Genomic DNA, 18,746 nt, shown 5'->3' with positions numbered 1-18,746 from the left:
CGCAGGACTGCAAGGTATTACGGATGTCAGATAGTGGTAGTGGCCTACCCTCCAAACATGACCCCTTCCACTAAGTACAAAATACTCTGCTCCTGGACTTTCCACCTAATTTATGATTGCAGTCAACTGTGTTGAACTAGGTAATTGAGAAAGGTTTTTCAACACAGGTGTCTGCAATCATAAATTAAGAAGGAAGTCCAGGAGCAGAGCATTTTGTGTCTGGTGGTCATGTTGGAGGGTCTGTAGTAGGCCAGGGCAATGCAAAGGCTGCATCAGTCCCTGGCAATGGCAGTGTGATTTTTTTTTTTACAACTTCATTTCTGTATCTTAGACTCCTGTCCTGATGAGTTGTTATGTTGAAAGTCCAGCTGCAAACCTGCAACCGCAAGATACACATACAACCAGGGCCGGATTGGCTATTTGGCACTTCTACCATTTATCAGAAGGGCCAATGGTCCCTGGGCCGGTTCGAGGAGGGTGGAGGTAACCCCGCCCTCCACCCAACACCTCTGGATACATGGTATTACCTCCGGGGGAGGGAAGGGGTGGTGGATGTGGGCTGGGAAGAGAGGGGGGCATGCCGCGAGGCCAGGCTTACGTGACTTGTGGCACACCCCCCTGGAGGGTAAACCATGCCCCTTCACGAGCACATGCACAGGAAGGAGTGCCAAGGTTGATGTACAGCCCCACTCCATCCCTGCATACAGCTGTCCCCAGGATCCCCACACTCCCAATCCACATGCACTCGTAGGGGTATATTTACTAAAGTGTGGGTTTAAAAAAAGCAGAGTTGTTGCCCATACCAACCAAGTCGATTCTACATATCGTTTATCTAGCACAGTGGTTCTCAAAAACGGTGCTCAGGACCCCACATAGTTCATGTTTATCAGGTCACCCAGCAGATAAACAAGTGTATTTATTACTCACTAACACATTTTCAAAGATCCACAGGTGGAGATAATTATTTCACTCTTCACTTCTGTGAGGAGACCTGGAAAACATGCACTGTTTGGGGTCCTGAGGACTGAGTTTGAGAATCTGTGATCTAGCACCTTCTAGAAGGTAATAGCTAGAATGTGATTGGTTGCTATGGGAAACACCTCCACTTCTATAAACCCGCACTTTAGTAAATATACCCCTAACTCTCTCTCAGGAGGAGATTTACTAAACCTTGGAGAGAGATAAAGTGGAGAGAGATAAAGTACCAAACAATCAGATCCTAACTGTCATTTTCAAGGCTTTGTTTGAAAAATTAGTTAACAGTTGATTAGTTGGTACTTTGGCCGGGATGTACTAAGGTTGTGGCGACAATTCCGCCAGTCACCGCAACCTTACTAATCACATATGTACTAACATATGCGATTAGTTTCGCAAAGGACAGCTCTTGCGATAAGAGCTGCCCTTTGTGAAGCAGCCAATGCCGGGTTACGGGGTCTCAGTGGGACCCCGCCCCCACCGAGTCTCAGGAGCTTCATGCTGGTCACCTGTGAAGGAAGCCCCGGGCTCCTCCTCCTCCTCTTCCCTGCACCCTGAAGAAGATTAGGAGGAGGCGGAGGACCCAGGAGGAGCGCGGGCCGGCGACCATGGAATACAGGTGAGTGGGGGCCAGCGATGGCAGGGTGGCGAGGTGGTGGCGAAGCGTCGGGTGCGGGGTGAGGTAGAAGCCCATAGGCTTCTATAGGGTAACGCTAATGATAAAAGTGTGTCTGGGGCTTTTTACATATGGCAATGTGGTAAAAACCCCGTTTTCGGGGGTTTTACCACATTTTTCCTTTAGTACAGCCCAGCCTTTATCTTTCCCCACTTTATCTCTCTCCAAGGCTTAGTATATCTGTCATTCAGCCTCTCTACTATACATATTACTGCAGTTTGCTCTCAGTCTCTCTCCTCTCCCTATTAGGGGAAAATTTACTAAGAATTGTGTTTGCGTGTGATCCCTAACCGCAGCTCTTTACCACATATCACACATTTACTAAGAAGCGTATTTGCCTGACTATTGTCAAATGATGGTGATACTCACCGTGTTGTGGTGTGTGTGAGTTCACTAATATTGGTAAAAAATTGCACATGCATTTGCAAAATCCAGTATCACAAAACACGCACATCAATACATAAAAAGTGAATGCACTTGAACACGCAACACAAATCTCAATCTAATCTGATGCAAATCGCAACATGTTCGCAAAACTCTTCCAATTGGTCCTAATTTACACATGCTCCTGTGTCATCACCATACCCTAATAAATATGCCAATAAACTGCCAAGCCATGTGCATTGGTGGCGTGTATATTGAGAGGAGTTTGCACTGTGGTTGGAGAGTTGATATATATATATATATATATTTGTGATTGCTGATTGATTTTGTAAATTGTCTTGTTTTATGCTGTTGTCTTGTCTTGTTTAAAAGTAATTTAACTTTTTCTCTTGTCATTATTTGTGTGTGTCTGTGGTGTTTGTGTGAAGAGGTGGTTTGTTATTTTCTTTTATTTCTCTGTGTTTAGTGTTTTTTGTGATCATGGAGGAGGACAGTTGCAGGAGGAGGCCAGTGGATTGGTGGTCTCAGAGTCTGAGGGGGAGGAGGATGAGGTACCTGTGCAGCAGCTTTGGGAGGAGTCAGAGGATGAGGATGATGATGATGGGTCTGTGGTCAGCGCAAAGACCAAGAGTGGCCAGAATGTGCGGTTCTCCTTTGAGAAGAATGAGGTCCTCATTTTGTTTGGGCAGTAAAAGTGGATGCAACAAGTCTCTTATTTGGCACAAGAATTTGGACCAAGTGAACTGTTCGAGCTCACTGAAGTGCAGTGTTGCGGTCTGCAAAAAGTGACGTTAAACATCACCAGAAAATGGCCACTGCGGTGCGGCGTGAAAGGCAGATCGGTGGCAGAGTCCCATTTTCACAGGAATGGCTCAAATATGAGGAGCCACTGCATAGCTTTATTCCACCAGAAGTGGTGCAGGGAAACCATGTACAGTATACGACTCTGATGCTCTGCCCAAAAAGAGTGTTAATGTCTTCATGATAACCATTGTATTGTTAGATAAATGTTTTGTAAAATGACATTATGTGATTTTATATACTGTAGAGTCCTGTACAAACAATGGACCACATTCATAGTTGGTCGTAAGCGGCCGCTCGGTTGTACGCCTAATGACCAAGAAACTGAAAAAGGAAGCAATCTCATGGACGGTCGGTCGCAACCAAAGTGACACCCAACCGTGAACAATGCACCTCCTCTAGCTAGTGAGTGATAGCAGCTAGCGATCAAGTCAATCGTTGTCAGTCGGTGTATGTCCATTTTGTTCTGATGGTTGCAGCCGCTTGTGTTGTGTTGATGCCCACATGGCATGTTTCCATGCTCTATTGATCAGCTTGTTAATAGCTTGTTGGCAATCATGTAATTAGTGTTCTAAAGTGTTGTATGTTTTTTTTTCCTCCCTTTCAATTGGTCTTAAAACTTTATTATTCAAATGTCATTTAGTTGATGCTGATGTTTTACTGGTAGTGCGTTAGTTAATAAAAAAGATTTTAAACCTGGATTTTGGAAAAATAATGCAAATTGCACCAAAAATTTACAAAAAACCACATAGAATAAGCCATCCCCATGAAATTTATTTATTCTTATTATTCGCTAATGCAAACGCAGCTGAATCAATTACAACCCAATTAGCAGTGTTATTAGCTTCAACAAACGATTATTAGCTGCTTGCATTGTGTGACTCAAAATAGAAACATCAATCCTAACATCAATAACATTCGATAGTATCGATTATAGTCTGGGGCTTGCGAGAGCATGTACCCAACCTCAAGCTGGACGATCAGCCAGGCCTCGTACCTGCTCGCAGAGTGACGTTTTACTACTTCCGGCCTTCTATGTCGGTCGTAGCAGGTAATTTATGTACGCCCCTAAAACACCCTCAAAACGCTGAGGCACGCCTGCATTTTCAGACCACCACCCCTGTCAACACCCACAAATGGCCTTTCATGTCAATCAACTCTCGGAAGCCACTTCCTGCTCATAAGCCGTAGGATCTACAGCATTTTGGATCGCAAAGCCTCGTACGCACATGCGCACAACTAACCCTGTGCATGCGTGGTTTGGAAACATCGGATGCGTACGACCGAGGGGCCACTTACGACTGACTCTGAATGAGGTCCAGTGTCCTGTGTTTTTTTCAAACAAGGAAATGTAACTTAGGAAACATAATATAGATGTGTCAACACAACTATATATTTTTGTACCTTTATTTTTGCTTGTTTGGCAAACTCACCAAAGTACTTTTTTTTCCTGTGCAAAATCCATGTGCATTTCCTTCAGTATTTAAATGGTTAGCGCAGGCTACATAGGATCCCTCCCTGATAGATTTTTAGGCATGTCCTTGCACATGTTGGCAGCCTACATATTTTTTTTTACAAAATAACAACATCTAGGATTATAGTATTTTAATATATTTTTTTACCATCTTACATCACAGCAAAAATGCAAGAAGGACTACTTCACAGCCACCCTTAAGGCGGGATAGGACCAGGCAGATAAATACATCTTGTAGTTTATGGTTTCTTTTGTATCAAAACACATTCAGCACTTTACATTTGGCACAAACAAAGCAGAAAATTGGCCTGTACTCTGCATACTCCTCCATGTGCACAGCCATAAAGGATAGCAGGAAATTTTTACATACACTTTTTCAGGCAAATGTCAGCATCACACAATTTTAACCAGAGTGGTGTATGAAGCTTTTTATTAACTGGCAAAGTGACATGGTGAACAACGTATACATAGCAAAAAATATGCATCTACTGTACCTACTAGTTATTAAAGTGTCCTTGCCAAATGCTTATGTTAATCTATATAGCTGGTATGGAAAATGTAAGAAATCGGTCATTTTCATACTATGGGCCTGATACAGACCCGCTCGCTAGATGCTGCCGCTCGCTTCCAGCGTATGGAAATTCATCTAAGTGACATCAAGGCAGGCACTCGCACGGCAAGGCATAAGCACGCCCACTATGTCTTGGCGAGCGATCACTTTGTGCTTACAGACGCCCACCAGCCTGTCTTTAGCAGCCCACTACTGAACGCCATCTCCAGGAAGTATATACAACCATCGGTACATCGGGTTCCATCAGATCCGACCTCAGCGCTTGCGGTTGACTGTACCCTACAGCAAGCACTGCGAGCATTTCAGTGTAAAATTCAACCAGGTGATGTGTACTATGATGCAGCCTGTTAATTATGCACGCCTGTGAAACTGCGTTGAAACACTCAGACACGCCTGCGTCCGCAACTCCACTCCCCCGTTACTACTGCCCTGCCCTTGTTACCACCCACAAACAGCCTGTCCTGTCACTCATTCCACTGGGCTATCTTTGCAGGGTGAGCGAGCGCATCCCGGTCGCTCGTACTAGTTTGACCACGTGCACTGAGAACTATACGCATGCGCACATTAGCGAACAGCGCTAGCAATGAGCGAGCACTTGCTAGTGAGCAGGTCTGAATCAGGCCCTATGTTCAAAGCTTTATTTATTATATATCTTAACATTTCCAACAGAAATTAAACACCTGCATATTGGTCTGCAAAACTGTTTTTTGTTGTATTGGGGTCCTGTCATAATTGTGGAAATCTTAATTTTGCCCCATACTACACAATTAGGCATTCTTCTATGTGTACTGTTGCATTTCATATTTTCACACATTTTTTGGGGGGCATATTTAAGTGGTAAAGCACTACATTATGAGGCCCATGTGGGGCATTTCTGTGGGGGCAATGTCATGAAGGGGCAATGGAGGAAGTGGCATAAAGGGGCATTGAAGGAGCAAGCTATTGGGTAATATTGGGCCAATGTGGGGTATTTCTGTAGGGTCATGTGGGTTATTTCTGTGGGATCATGTGGGGCACTATTGTGTGGATAAATCTATATGGCATGACAGTATGAAGCCTATGTTGGATATTTCTGTGGGGGCAATGGCATAAAGGGGCACTTGAGTAATGACATATAGGGGCAATATGGGGTATTTCTCTGTTGGTATGTACGCTGGGTCTGTAATGTGGGCATAAAACTATATTTTGTTCTGTAAATAAATGTATTAATGAGGAAACTTTAAGGGGGAGATTGAATTTAGCACTGCACACATAACAGGTTATTATTGTAAAAAAACCTTGCTTGTTTTTGTTAATGTCACATTAGCACAATAAGTTCCAATGGAACATCAACGCTAACTTCAGCTACCCCTTGGCCTTTGGCCTAAGATACATAATAAGGGTGCCATGAACCAATAAAGTTTGTGAACCACTGAATTAAAGTTGGTTACAACACTAACATATTGATCAAATAGTTGATCAAGGGAAAGATGTACTAAGCTCTGGAAAGTGATAAATTGTAGAGTTATAAACTGCCAGCCACTCAGCTCCTAACTGTCATGTAACAGACTGTTTTTGAAAAGTGAAAGTTAGAAGCTGATTGGTTGTTAGTAGGGGTGTGCACCGGCCACTTTTCGTGTTTTGTGTTTTGGTTTTGGATCTGGATCTTTCTTCGTGTTTTGGATCTGGATTGGTTTTGCCAAAACCACCCTTCCGTGTTTTGGGTTCTGGGTTTTGTGTTTTGGATCTGTATTTTTTTGAAAAAAAGCATAAAAACAGCTAAAATCACAGAATTTGTAGGTTTTTCTGCTCCTATGCTATTATTAACCTCAATAACCTTAATTTCCACTCATTTCCAGTCTATTCTGAACACCTCACACCTCACAATAGTGTTTTTATGTCCAAAAGGTTGCACCGAGGTAGCTGGATGACTATGCTAAGCGACACGAGTGGGCGGCACAAACACGTGACCCATCTAGGAGTGACACTGCAGTGGCAGGCAGGATGGCAGTTAGAAAAACTAGGCCCCAAACTGTACATAATGCAAAGAAAAAAAGAGGTGCAAGATGGAATTGTCCTTGGGCCCTCCCACCCACCCTTATGTTGTATAAACAGGACATGCACACTTTAACAAATCAATCATTTCAGCGCCAGGGTCTGCCACACAACTGTGGCTGAAATGATTGGTTCGTTTGGGCCCCCACAAAACAAGCTGGCAATTAATGTGTCCCTGCACAAACTGGCTCTACGGAGGCAAGATGTCATCCTCATCCTCCTCATCCACCGATTCCTCACCCTCTTCAGTGTGTACATCCTCATCCTCACAAAGTATTAACTCGTCCCCACTTGAATCCACCACCACAGGTCCCTCTGTACCTTCTGGAGGCTGGTCTCCCTGGAAGAGCTGATAATTCATTTTGATGAACATCATCTTCTCCACATTCTGTGGAAGCAACCTCCTACGCCTTTCGCTGACAAGGTTCCCGGCTGCACTAAACACTCTTTCGGAGTACACACTGGAGGGGGGGCAACTCAGGTAAAATAGAGCCAGTTTGTACAGGGGCCTCCAAATTGCCTCTTTTTCCTGCCAGTACAGGTATGGACTGTCTGACATGCCTACTTGGATGCTGTCACCGATGTAATCCTCCACCATTCTGTCAATGGTGACAGTATCATATGCAGTGACAGTAGACATGTCAGAAATTGTTGCCAGGTCCTTCAGTCCGGACCAGATGTCCAAACTTGGTCCTGCCTGCCCTGCATCACCGCCAGCGGGTTGCTTAGGATACCTAAGTTTTTTCCTGGCAGCCCCAGTTGCGGGAGAAAATGAAGAAGGAGCCGTTGACGTGTCACGTTCCGCTTCAGCTGACAGTGTGTTCACCAGCAGGTCTTTGCACCTCTGCAGGCTTGTGTCGGCCGGAAAGAGAGACACCACATAGGCTTTAAACCTAGGATCGAGCACGGTGGCCAAAATGTAGTGGTCTGATTTCAACAGATTGACCACCCTGGAATCCTGGCAAAGCGAATGAAGGGCTTCATCCACAAGTCCCACATGCCGAGCGGAATCGCTCCGTCTTAGCTCCTCCTTCACTTTCTCCAGCTGCTTCTGCAAAAGCCTGATGAGGGGAATGACCTGACTCAAGCTGGCAGTGTCTGAACTGACTTCACGTGTGGCAAGTTCGAAGGGCTGAAGAACCTTGCACAACACGGAAATCATTCTCCACTGTGCTTGAGTCAGGTGCATACCCCCTCCTTTGCCTATGTCATAGGTGGATGTATAGGCTTGTATGGCCTTTTGCTGCTCCTCCATCCTCTGAAGCATATAGAGGGTTGAGTTCCACCGCGTCACAACCTCTTGCTTCAGGTGATGGCGGGGCAGGTTCAAGAGTGTTTGCTGGCGCTCCAGTCTTCGGCACGCAGTCGCTGAATGGCGAAAGTGGCCAGAAATTTTTCGGGCCACCCAAAGCGTCTCCTGCACGCCCCTGTCGCTTTTCAGAAAATTCTGCACCACCAAGTTTATTGTGTGAGCAAAACATGGGACGTGCTGGAATTTGCCCAGATGTAATGCCCGCACAATATTGGTGGCGTTGTCAGATATCACAAATCCCCAGGAGAGTCTAAGTGGGGTAAGCCACTGGGCGATGATTTCCCTCAGTTTCTCTAAGAGGTTGTCGGCGGTGTGCCTCTTACTGAAACCGGTGATACACAGCGTAGCCTGCCTTGTAACGAGCTGGCGTTTCTGAGATGCTGCTACTGGTGACGCTGCTGCTGTTGCTGCGTAAGGTGATACATCTACCCAGTGGGCTGTCACAGTCATATAGTCCTTAGTCTGCCCTGTTCCACTTGTCCACATGTCCGTGGTTAAGTGGACATTGTGTACAACGGCATTTTTCAGGACACTGAGGACACTTTTTCTGACGTTTCTGTACAGTCTCGGTATCGCCTGCCTAGTGAAGTGGAATCTAGACGGGATTTGGAACCGGGGACACACTACCTCCATCAATTGTCTAAATCCCACTGCACTAATGGCGGATACCGGACGCACGTCTAACCACCAACATAGCAGTCAAGGCCTCAGTTATACGTTTTGCTTCAGGATGACTGCTGTCGTACTTCATCCTCCTCGCTAAGGACTGTTGGAGGGTCAATTGTTTAGTAAAAGTAGTGGTGTTCCTACTTCCTCTCTGGGATGATGAACGACTCCCAGCAGCAGCAGCAACAGCAGCAGCGGCAGCAGTAGGCGTAGCAATGCAGGATCCTCCGGAGGAATCCCGGATAGGAGAGTCAGTCATGCCAGTGATATGGCCTGCAGGACTACTTCCGATCCTGACTAAGGAGGAAATTGACGAGGAGGGAGTTGACGGTGTGGTTTGCAGGTGCTTGGATACAACAGGACAACGGGATTTAGGTGTCCCTGGACTGCTTACGGTCTGAGCCAAAGTTTCTGAACTTGACAGTAACTTTTTATGAACGCGCTGCAGGTGCCGTATAAGGGAGGATGTTCCTAGGTGGTTGACGTCCCTACCCCTACTTATTTCACCTTTACATATGGTACATATGGCAAGACAGTTGTTGTCCGGATTTGGATAGAAATATTGCCAGACCAAAGAGGTGGAATGTTTGGTCTTCTGCCCAGGCATGACCGTGATGGGCTTTTTCATCCCATGGACAACAACTGTCTCCCCCGGAGCCTGATTTAAACAAACCACATCACCATCAGAATCCTCCTCGCCAACTTCCTCCTCAGCGCCAGCTACACCAGTATCCTCATCCTGTTGTACTTCAACAGTGACATCTTCAATTTGCATATCAGCAAGTGGACTGTGGGTGCTCCTTTCAGCACTTGCAGGGGGCGTGCAAATGGTGGAAAGAGCCACCTCTTCCCGTCCAGTGCTGGGAAGGTCAGGCATCGCAACCACCACCACACTTGGACTCTCTTTGGGGATTTGTGATATCTTCTTAGAAAGCACAGTTCTTCGCTGTGCTTTTGCCAGCTTAACTCTTTTGATTTTTTTAGTGGGAGGAGTGCTTCCATCGTCATGTGAAGCTGAACCACTAGTCATGAACATACTAGGGATCGACCTTAGCCGTTCCTTGCCACTCCGTGTCGTAAATGGCATATTGGCAAGTTTACGTTTCTCTTCAGCTGATTTAAATGTCTTTTTCAAGGTCATTTTCCTGAACTTTGCCATTTGGGATTGTATGTGCCCTCTACTATGACATTGGGCATCGGCCTTGGCAGACGACGTTGATGGCATGTTATCGTCTATGTCATGACTAGTGGCAGCAGCTTCAGCACTAGGAGGAAGTGGTTCTTGATCTTTCTCTATTTTATTTTTATCGGAGAAAGTTTGGTCCTCCATTTATGTTATATCGATTTGATATATACGTGCGGCTAAACACAGAAAATAAATTTTTTTTTGGTTCGGACTGGAGTGTACTTTGTGGGTTACAGCACCCTTTAACGGTCAAGCCAGCCGGCCCTTTACTTATGACACAGGCGCACTCTTGGCACTACTTTGTTGATGCACGTGCGGCTACTGCGCACACAATTCACAAACACAGAAAATATTTTTTTTTTGGTTTGGACTGGAGTGTACTTTGGGGGTTACAGCACCCTTTAACGGTCAAGCCAGCCGGCCCTTTACTTATGACACAGGCGCACGCTTGGCACTACTTTGTTGATGCACGTGCGGCTACTGCGCACACAATTCACAAACACAGAAAATAATTTTTTTTTGGTTTGGACTGGAGTGTACTTTCGGGGGTTACAGCACCCTTTAACGGTCAAGCCAGCCGGCCCTTTACTTATGACACAGGCGCACGCTTGGCACTACTTTGTTGATGCACGTGCGGCTACTGCGCACACAATTCACAAACACAGAAAATAATTTTTTTTTAGGTTTGGACTGGAGTGTACTTTCGGGGGTTACAGCACCCTTAACGGTCAAGCCAGCCGGCCCTTTACTTATGACACAGGCGCACGCTTGGCACTACTTTGTTGATGCACGTGCGGCTACTGCGCACACAATTCACAAACACAGAAAATAATTTTTTTTTGGTTTGGACTGGAGTGTACTTTCGGGGGTTACAGCACCCTTTAACGGTCAAGCCAGCCGGCCCTTTACTTATGACACAGGCGCACGCTTGGCACTACTTTGTTGATGCACGTGCGGCTACTGCGCACACAATTCACAAACACAGAAAATAATTTTTTTTTGGTTTGGACTGGAGTGTACTTTCGGGAGTTACAGCACCCTTAACGGTCAAGCCAGCCGGCCCTTTACTTATGACACAGGCGCACGCTTGGCACTACTTTGTTGATGCACGTGCGGCTACTGCGCACACAATTCACAAACACAGAAAATAATTTTTTTTTGGTTTGGACTGGAGTGTACTTTCGGGGGTTACAGCACCCTTTAACGGTCAAGCCAGCCGGCCCTTTACTTATGACACAGGCGCACGCTTGGCACTACTTTGTTGATGCACGTGCGGCTACTGCGCACACAATTCACAAACACAGAAAATAATTTTTTTTTAGGTTTGGACTGGAGTGTACTTTCGGGGGTTACAGCACCCTTAACGGTCAAGCCAGCCGGCCCTTTACTTATGACACAGGCGCACGCTTGGCACTACTTTGTTGATGCACGTGCGGCTACTGCGCACACAATTCACAAACACAGAAAATAATTTTTTTTTTGGTTTGGACTGGAGTGTACTTTCGGGGGTTACAGCACCCTTAACGGTCAAGCCAGCCGGCCCTTTACTTATGACACAGGCGCACGCTTGGCACTACTTTGTTGATGCACGTGCGGCTACTGCGCACACAATTCACAAACACAGAAAATAATTTTTTTTTTGGTTTGGACTGGAGTGTACTTTCGGGGGTTACAGCACCCTTAACGGTCAAGCCAGCCGGCCCTTTACTTATGACACAGGCGAACGCTTGACACTACTTTGTTGATGCACGTGCGGCTACTGCGCACACAATTCACAAACACAGAAAATAATTTTTTTTTGGTTTGGACTGGAGTGTACTTTCAGGGGTTACAGCACCCTTTAACGGTCAAGCCAGCCGGCCCTTTACTTATGACACAGGCGCACGCTTGGCACTACTTTGTTGATGCACGTGCGGCTACTGCGCACACAATTCACAAACACAGAAAATAATTTTTTTTTGGTTTGGACTGGAGTGTACTTTCGGGGGTTACAGCACCCTTTAACGGTCAAGCCAGCCGGCCCTTTACTTATGACACAGGCGCACGCTTGGCACTACTTTGTTGATGCACGTGCGGCTACTGCGCACACAATTCACAAACACAGAAAATATTTTTTTTTTAGGTTTGGACTGGAGTGTACTTTCGGGGGTTACAGCACCCTTAACGGTCAAGCCAGCCGGCCCTTTACTTATGACACAGGCGCACGCTTGGCACTACTTTGTTGATGCACGTGCGGCTACTGCGCACACAATTCACAAACACAGAAAATAATTTTTTTTTTGGTTTGGACTGGAGTGTACTTTCGGGGGTTACAGCACCCTTAACGGTCAAGCCAGCCGGCCCTTTACTTATGACACAGGCGCACGCTTGGCACTACTTTGTTGATGCACGTGCGGCTACTGCGCACACAATTCACAAACACAGAAAATATATTATTTTTTTAGCACTTGGGGGGAGCACCCCTGATGGACAGAGCACCCCCTGGACAACACTACAGCACCCCTTTAGGACTGGGACACTGCACAGGACTTTGGAACTGACTGCACAACACAGTCCAGCCAGCCCCTATGGACTTTGAAGTAGTGGACACAGCCCCTATTAACAACAGCAGCACAGCACAACACAGCCAGCCCCTATGGACTTTGAAGTAGTGGACAACAGCAGCACTACACTACACTACACTACACAGCACTAACTCCCACCCTCCCTCTTCACTGTCCACAGCCGAGTGAGAAAATGGCGCCGACGCGGGTACCTTATATAGGATCCAAAACCCGCGAGACTCGGAAGGCGGGATGATGACGTTTTGCCTCGATGTCAGATCCGAGTCAGGCGGGAAAAGTCGAGCCTGACTCGGATCGGACTCGGATCGGGGGGGCTCGGGGGGGTTCGGATTTCAGAAATCCGAACCCGCTCACCCCTAGTTGTTAGTTTATCACTCTCCAATTTATCACTTTCCAGAGCTTAGTACATCTGTCCCTTGGTCATGTTGAAGGTCTGCTGAAATGTGAACACACATAATACAGTATGCAGCACAAAGAGAGGCAACCTAAAAGTCAGGGAGTTTACCGTGTTTTAGACACAAACATTCTAGGCTGATGGGTTTTGAAGAGAAAAAGTGGAATTGATGTTACTTGAAAAATGTCTGGTGTTTAGTTGTATAAAATAATCTGTTTTAAAACACTTTTTCACACCTCCCAATGGGGGACATTATGCTCTGCACTTTGACTTCCATCTTAATTTTTTGCAGGACATCACCTGTGGTGAAACACTTTGGTTAAGTAGTTAACACCAGGAAAGAGATGTACTAAGCCTTGAAAAGTGATAAAGGGGTGAGTGATAATGTAACAACCAATCATCTCCTGTCAGCTTATAGGCTGTGTTTGAAAAATGGCAGTTAGTAGCCATTTTGTTGGTACTTTATCACTCTCCACTCTCCACTATATCACTTTTCAAGGCTTAGTACATCTCCCCCCAGGTGAGGTGTTGCAATATTTAACAGTTAAGTCAAGAAACAGATCATTTTCCCCATGCTAGAACATTTCAAATTGGAGGTGTTTTGTTTTTCAGATGCTGTATAACTTATAAACCATTACAAACCACATTTGTAGTCAAGGTTGAAGTACCAAGGTTATGTAATATACTTACAGGTGAAATAGCTAGCAATCACTGAAACCCTAACCTGCATCCAACTTTCTGTGCTCAGAGTTGCCAGATGTTTCCAATAGCCCTGCCTGCTCACTGTCTATTGCATAATCTGGTGGGGGAGGTTGTTGCAAGCACAGATTATGCAAAAGACAGCAGCTGAGCACAATGTCAGATATTTTATCAAAGGAATACATTATAACCCCATCACATTTATCAAGACAGCGGAATCAATATTTTAATAGCCCAAATGTATGTTCTATCACAGATCAAGTGGTCTTATGTGGATCATTATATTTATACCCAACACAACTATGAGGAAGCGACAAAGGAGTTAGTAGCCAGGAGAAACAGCCATAGCCAGAATCCCATTTAAGGCACATGCAAAAATGCAAGTGAGGTTTAACATGACAGAATTTATAGGTGTATAGTAACAATACAACCATAGCAATGTTTACTTATCCACCAGCCATCCTTTTGGCATTTATCCCACCTTAAACTTTGCATAGAGTGATGACTGACTTAGGATAAGGGTATCATGGTATTAACCAGAATAACCCAACACAACACTCATGATTCATTGCACATTGGAAGAATACCCATGGTGTCTGTTAACATAAATGTGGGCCATAGCCCTAGGTCAAATAAGCCCAGTGTGTGTGCAGTCTATAGCATCCAGGACAATTGGCATGCCTAATGTGCTATAAAAAGCTAACCTGACATCATGTCACTATGATTCCTGGCTAGGGAAGCAGATATAGGTGTAGGTTAGTGTCCTGAGTGTCACTAGAATTTACCAACCACCATCCCCATCACTGACTGTAAGTTCCCAGTAGCAAAGAAGTGCTGAACAGCCAGCAGTTTGTGTAGGCCTGACATGACACATTACCATGCAGTGTCTGGCTCAAGGTAAGTTTTAACAAGTTTATATAGGTGCATTAAGTTGTTGTAGATGACCTCATCATCAGACACTGCATTGAGATTTAACCACCTACAGAAGAACCTAGGCTATGTGGCATCTCTGTCTGCTGGATTACTCTATTCTGTTTTTTGCTCCTGGGCCCTTTGAGTCAGCTGGTACAATCCACATGAAAGAAGTGCATGTACCCCCATGATAGAAAATCCTGCCTAAGCCATGTTTGGAATCACAGCAGAGTTGGGCACTTTTTATAAGCATCATGATTGAACCTGTCCTAATTGAAATTGTTTGCACGTGCAAACATGCCACTGATTTGGTAGTCTATTCATTTCATGCATTGTATTTTAATTTTGGTGAAAGATTGGTTGTGTTGTCCAACATGATTCTTACTAAATGAGTGATTTGCAGTCATGACAATATTAATCATATGTTTGGTCCGATTGTGATATACCATGATTTGTAGTGCAAAGTCATGTTTGACATGTTATAGCCACGTGTGTTGTCCTTTAGTGAATTTGTGATATGCAAACAAATGCCTTTATCACTGAAGATCACCAATTTGCACCAACACATTTCTTAGTAAATTTCCCTTCTACTGTCTACTGCAGACTCCAGTGATCATCTCTCTCTGTAGCTATCCAGCTAAGATGAAACAGCTGGAAATGACTTGCTATATATACTACTAAGCACATTATGACACTCACTCCACTCCCACTGGCTGAAGTCTAACCCATCCTCCTCCAAATAGTGACAGCAGGACAGCTTGTGAGTCACATATGCTGCATCCAGATCTGTGCCACTTGTGGATATTGTCACAGACTGTACACAGGCTCTGTGAGTGGCTGCAAGAAACATGTTAAAACCAAAGATGTGCCGGTTCAGTTAGCTAAAATTAAAACTTTACTAATAGAGTTGTGCTGCTCTTATAATGTAAAACAGAGGTATTGGTATGGCAGAATGGTGTAATATTCCAAGAAACTTCTGACCTTGCGTGTTTGGATTGCAGACAAAAGTCCCTCCCTCATGATCAGGTGCCATTTCACACAGGAAAGTGTAGAGAGAGGGTGTAGGATGTCATTAGGATGCCATTAGGACAGAGAAAGTTTTGTAGTAGGTAGATGGAGTGGGTAGGAAGGGTGACTGCAGGTTCAGGCATCTTTATCACTGTGTAATGTATGTATCAAGGGAAGAAACCAGATTCTGCAGTGGCTCTGGGACTTACTAAGGCTGTCCATTGGATTATTTATTTAGCTGTTTTATTCCATTCACCATAAGCTCACCCTGCTACATCCACATTTAGCCATCCAGTGGCAAAGCTATCTGGAACCCCTGTTGGGGTTTATTACGGTGAACAGCAACCTAAGGTGTAGAGACAGCAGTGTGGAGACACCAGCGGGCTGAGCATTGCTGGAGGCTGACTGCGCTGTATCGGTGCTCACTTTACCATCACAGCACGTGGAGACACTAGCAGGCTGCTAACTGCCAGAGGCTAACCACGCTGTCATATTGTCCACTCTGCCACCATAGGAGTTGTACTGCACTACACTGCAAGTCAAGTGTTAATTGCCAGCCAGGACTCTGGGATATCCTTGTTGTTACATCACAGGGTAGCGTTATTAGTATCAAATTCCACCTTGTCAGTATTATTCCCTGGACATGGGGAAGGGCTACTAATGCACAATCTTGCACACAGTAGTGTGTTGTCTTTCATCAGGAGAGGACATATGCATCTTTATTCCAATTGACAGGATACACAATTATTGTCTACCAGTCATTTTTAAAGGAATTTTGTTACCAGTTGGGACTATTCTTATCCATTGGATATTTACCTCGGCCTATTTTCAGTGCACTGATTTATATATTTTTATGTTGATTTAACATTGTATCTACTATCCTAGAAACTGCAGTTCTTTTTATGTATGTTATTTTATCTTACATGGTTGCTAATAATTTGTGAATTACAGCTTTGGAGTATTACATCAATTAGTGGTTATAAGCGTAAACATATACATTTTTCCCCTTTTCTCTTGTGTATGTATGTTTGTTAAAGTGAGCTTGCACTTGTTTTTATTAATATCTATCTACTTTGCAGTATATATATTGTCACTTTTGTATGAGGATAGAGACAGTGTGAAGATTATTTGTCCAAAAAATAGTACAGTGTTGTATCTGAGTGAGCTGCATCATATGAAATAGCTCTTTTCCTGCTATAAAAAAAAATTATTGCAAAAAAATATATTTTTTTCTGGTGTCTAAAAAAATCTCCACTCTTTTATAATTCAATTTAAATCATATTATTTCCACTAGAGCACAGTTTCTCAAACTCGGCCCTCAGGACCCCAAACAGTGCATGTTTTGCAGGTTTCCTCACAGAATTAAATGTGAAATAATTAGCTCCACCTGTGGATCTTTTAAAATGTGTCAGTAAAGCTGGGCATACACATCCAGATAAAATGCCTGTCAGACCGAAAGACATTTAAGCTGGCAGCCTGCCAGCCCACAGATGTCCGTTGCATACACTGTGAGATATCTCACAGTGTTTTAGCTCCGACATCTGCGCTCCGTCCCTGAGGGAGGAGACATTTCCCTGTTCCTTCAATGAGAAGGAACACAGGCAATGTCTGTCTGTCGGCAGCGGCTGGACATACACCGCCCGATGCGGCCGACAGTTTAACTTATAGATATATCATCGGACGGGCATGCTGGACAGTCCGCCATGCCCGACCGAGCAATATTTAACCCTCGGTCACCCGCACACTTGCTACAATTATCGGGGCGATCCACGGATATTATGGGGATCGCCCCAATAATTGTAGCGTGTATGGCCAGCATTAGTAATGAATATACCTAGGCACCTGCTGGGTGATCTGGAAAACAAGCACTGTGGGATTCTGAGGACCGAGTTTGATAACCACTGCACTAGAGGAATCATATATTACTGCTCTTACTGGGTTGTTGGTGGTTGTGTCCCCATCAGCTGCACCCCAATAAATAATAAGGACAAAAAAAGGCATCTTTTTCTGGTGTCTAAAAAAATCTCTAGAAGAAATAGATTTACTAAAGCTTATAAAAATGAAAAGTGGTGGTGTTGCTCATAGCAACCAATTCGATTCTGGCTATCATTTTCTAGGGTGCAATAGTAATGATAGCTAAATGTGATTGATTGCTATGGGAAACAACACCACTTTTCATTTTAAGCAACCCCTAGAGATTGTTGCATTTATATGAGAGGAGAGTGTACAACAGTGTAAAATAAACCAGAGAGATACAGGAGAATTAGAAATGAGTAATTAAATTTAGGTTTAACAGGGATCACATCTTTAACCACCTTAGTTCATGCAAGCTGTGTGGAGTGTTGTGAGTGAAAGTGGACTGAAATGTGTAAAATTGGTTGTGTAAGTCAAGAAAGTATGTGATGTGGTGTAGGCAAGTCTCAAGCAGCTTGGAGAGGTCTGGGAGCTGAGAGATGGGATAATATCTTGAGAAAGTTTTGATCACATTTTTTGTTCAAATAGAAGTAATTACTGCATGCTTAAATAACAATGATAAGATAACAGTAGAGGGAGAAACAGAGATATTTCATATTTTAGTTAAAGTTGTGATGAGCTCAGAAGACAAAGCTGTATAGTTAAGTCAAGGTATAAGATCAAGAGGAGAGGTAGCAAAGTATGACAATAAGAAGAGAGTAGATACTGTACTTAAATTTACTAAAGTGAGAGTTTTTAGAAGTGGAGATGTTGCCCATAGCAATGTACTTAACATTTAACTAGCACCTTCTAGAAAATAATAGCTAGAGTCTAATTGGTTGCTATGGGCAACAACTACACTTATAAAAGTCTCACTTTAGTAAATATACCCCTTCATCTTCATTTGTGGGATATGAAGAGAAGGTGCCAGAGAGTTCAAGGAAAGAATTTAGCAGATTGAGAAAGATGGTACTATTGCATGTCATATCTCATTAATCCTGTCTGTGAAATAGGAAGTAAGATCATGGACACCTATGATTAGGGGCATCAAGAGAGGGGTGTAGTGGGTACAAATTATCCAGGCCCGGGCTTTCTGAGGGGCCCGGCGGGGGCCCGGGTCTGACGCCGCCCCCCCCT

The sequence above is a fragment of the Taudactylus pleione genome, unplaced genomic scaffold, assembly GCF_031769625.1.
Source record: "Taudactylus pleione unplaced genomic scaffold, aTauple2 ptg000305l, whole genome shotgun sequence".
NCBI classification, from domain to species: domain Eukaryota; kingdom Metazoa; phylum Chordata; class Amphibia; order Anura; family Myobatrachidae; genus Taudactylus; species Taudactylus pleione.
Note: the sequence above shows the minus strand (reverse complement) of the source record.